Consider the following 3,461-nt stretch of genomic DNA (forward strand, 5'->3'; position numbering starts at 1 on the left):
ACTCTAACCTAGGCAATAAAGTAAGACCCTGTCTTAAAAAAAAAAAGTCTTGTTAGTTATTTTCCTGTTTTCATATAGTTTAACTGTAATATTGACCAAAGTGGAAATATGTCATGTTTTGGCTACAATTAAGAATATTAAAAAGGTCCTTTGGAATGATATATAAAAAGCAGATTGTTTTAGGACGTTCTGAAAATCTTCAACTGTCGCTGATGTCATAATTGAGATGAAATGGTTAGCACACACTGTTAAACATTTAAACAGGCTGGAAGGAGTGGCAGGAAGGATGTGGGCCTTAGAATCAGTCTTGCTGTGTAAATATGGGTGTTATTAGACAGACACCTGTTGTGAGAACCCCAAAACTGCACGGCCGTCTCCACCTAAAATCATTTTGTTTCTCACTCGAATATTTGTGCAAGTCGGTGCTCCCAGCCCTGCACTGCTGTGCTTCCTAGTTTCATGATGCTGTTTTACTTTTATTTCTTATGCTCTTCTTACTCTCCTCCAACTGAATTCAGAGATTTTTACCAGAAGTCCCTGCAATTTTCGTTGAACCCTCGCGCCTACCGCTTCAGCTTCACCTTCCGCCAGTTAGCTTCTTAAAGAGATTCTGGGCCACCTTCAGGTGTGTGTGAGACTGCTTCAAAAGCCGACATGCTGCTTCTCACTCCCTCCTTCTGTAGCAGCCCGTTTCATAGTGTTTGACAATGTGCGCTACCATCTTGTGTCAGTTACGACATCAGCAAAGAGTTGGGGATGTTCAGAACATCTTAGAACAACCTGCTTTTTACGCCTCGACTCCCTACTTTCCCACACATCCTTGTCGAGACACGGGGCGTCTCCCACCCAAAGCATCCTCGGGCACAAACGCCATGACGCAGAGCGTTGCCCTGTGCTCGCCATCGGCAGAAATTCCACGATCGAGGACAGCGTCGTGGGAAGTCCACTGGTGCGAGAAGTGGGGGTCCCAGGGCACACCCCCACCTCCAGCCCCATGCCCCAGGCAACCTCCCAGGCCACGCACGGACCGGAAACCTGGGTGGGAGGGTCATGAAGTGCGGCAACACTGTCCTCGGGGTTGCCCAGGCCTCGTGGGGCCCTCGCCCCCATGGACCAGGACAGGAGGGAAACCGTCCGGCGGCACCACCTGCACAATCAGTGTTGCCCCCGCTCTCTGGATTCTTGCTGTTCGTTGAGAGGAAGAACTGTGCTCTCCTGTGGGGGACAATGACGGCCGGTGGCATGTAATTCCTCTCATCCTCGAAACTGATCAGGAGGAAAGAGGTGACTGGACCCTTGTTACCCAAATCAACAGTTCAAGACTCCACTGGATAGCAGCTATGATAGCAGCTGTTCAATGTGGAGTTCAGAGGACTTTATTTTTACTTACAATTTTTTAAAAATTTTATTTTGGCAAGTTGGAAGCTTTCCAACCAACCAGATTTATGCATTTTGGTCTAAACATAGTAAAGTGTTATTACGGGGGCTTCACAAAAGCTATTGATCCTGAAGCCATGGGTTTCAACTGAATTGTTTAAAAAAATCTAGGACTTTGTTATGCAGGAACCATAGTGATAAATATTTTGTGTGTACAGGCATTAATTTCACTCCAGTAGATAAGCTCAATAAAGGTCATATCCTGACATACCCCCCACCCCGGAAAATATTCTCACCAACCTATTGAGCATCAGGGGAGAATCAATGACTCTTACGGGCAAAACAGTTGCCTCTGCAAAGTCTTCGACTTTGAAACAATTTCCAGCATGGGTCTGAGTGGCATTCCTCATGTTCCTGCCAAGTATGGAACCAGCCCTGGGGGAGTCAAGGCCCACTTTCCTGACGACCCTCGACTGAACACTCACCTCCTGTGTATGGAAAGGTAGTCCCTGTGCTGCTTCTGGTAAAGAGTCTAGAAAAGAGCCAAGATCGAGAACACCGAGACTGCTGATACTTGTCAGCCATGGAGTCACAGGAAGATCAAATTGGCCACGAGCAGTTGCTTCTTGTGAAGAAACCATGGGGCGTCCCGGACTCTCCGGCTGTGATTCGGTCAGGACGTCCCGGGCGGGATGGGGCCGCAGTGCCAGGCTGAAGTACTGTCTTTTGCCAAAAGTGCCGGAATAGCCGGAGTTCGTTCAGAGACCCCTTCTGTGCCACAAGAAATAAAAGCATTGCAGCTGCGGAAGGAGATGGAGACTCGGCATCCTGGATGGGCCGCTGTGAGCTGTCAGGTGATGTTTGCAGTCAGTCGAGAACATGTGGAGCTTGGAGATCAGCTCCTCTTGCTTCAGCCGGGGAGACACAATTGCGATTACCCCCTCCCCATTAGTGGAGGGTGGTGCTTCTGAGCTGTCTAGGAAGGATATGGAGGAAGTTGAAGAGGAATCTAAAGATACGACAAAATTCACTGCCGAGAAACTTTCAGTAGATGAAGTCCCACAGTTGCTGATTTCTCCACTCTGTGGTGCAGTGTCCCTGTTTGCAAGAGCTACAAGAAATAATTTTGGAGGGAAAAAAGTGATTCGCTTCGAATATAAAGCCTATCTACCCATGGCAGAAAATGAAGTCAGAAAGGTTTGCGGTGACGTGAGGCAGAAATGGCCAGACACATAGCATTGTTCCATAGACTTGGCTTGGCTCCAGTGTCAGAAGCAAGCATAATCATTGCTGTGTCCTCAGCCCACAGGGCTGCGTCTCTTGACGCTGATGCCATGGATACTTTAAAAGCCAAGGTGCCCGTATGGAAAAAGGAAGTAGGGGAAGAGTCATCATCAACTTGGACAAGAAACAAAGAGTGCTTTTGGACAACTAATGATTAATCCCTTATATTTTTAGAACACTCACTCTTACATCTGGTGAGCCTTTATCACTGATCCTGTTTTAATTTTCTTTGTCCCCAAATTTAGGTAGTCTACTGAAGCACACAGCCTCTTATGCTGTGCCATTGGGACAAAATGGAGAAAAGGAAGCAAAACAAATGGGCATGTAGGATGAGGGGTTATTCAGGAACTAGACGTAGAGAAAGGACTCTGGGAAGAAACAGAATAATTCAGAAGTGAGGAAAGGTGTCTGTGGTAGACGTTTCTTCCCATGACTATTTTCTAGTTGTAACTCAGCTCACATTGAGCTATGAGCCCCCCACCGAATTCAGCTGCCTCAGAAAGGTGCCCCTCCCCTCCATCTGCCACGCCCCACCCCAGTCCAGGGATAGCATTGCTATCAAGGATGCATTACTGGAGTGTTGGCAGAACTGGAAAGCATAAAAAGTCATTATCAGACTGTCTTGATGTTATATATTTTCAGACCTTGCATATTAAGAAAAAAAAAATAAATCTATGATTTAAAAAGTTAAAAAGGGCCAGACTCGGTGGCTCAACCTGAAATCCCAGCACTTTGGGAGGCTGATCCGAGTGGATTGCCTGAGCCCACGGGTTCGAGACCCACCTGGGCAACATGGCGAG

General features: G+C 47.2%; 1 pseudogene; it reads left to right on the top strand.

Annotated features, from left to right (window-relative positions):
• Nucleotides 1-2,256: 2,256 nt before the first annotated feature.
• LOC103257087 lies at nt 2,257-2,819 on the top strand (annotated as a pseudogene).
• Nucleotides 2,820-3,461: the final 642 nt, after the last annotated feature.

Source organism: Carlito syrichta, unplaced genomic scaffold (assembly GCF_000164805.1).
Source record: "Carlito syrichta isolate Samal-C Ts95f unplaced genomic scaffold, Tarsius_syrichta-2.0.1 Scaffold301536, whole genome shotgun sequence".
NCBI classification, from domain to species: domain Eukaryota; kingdom Metazoa; phylum Chordata; class Mammalia; order Primates; family Tarsiidae; genus Carlito; species Carlito syrichta.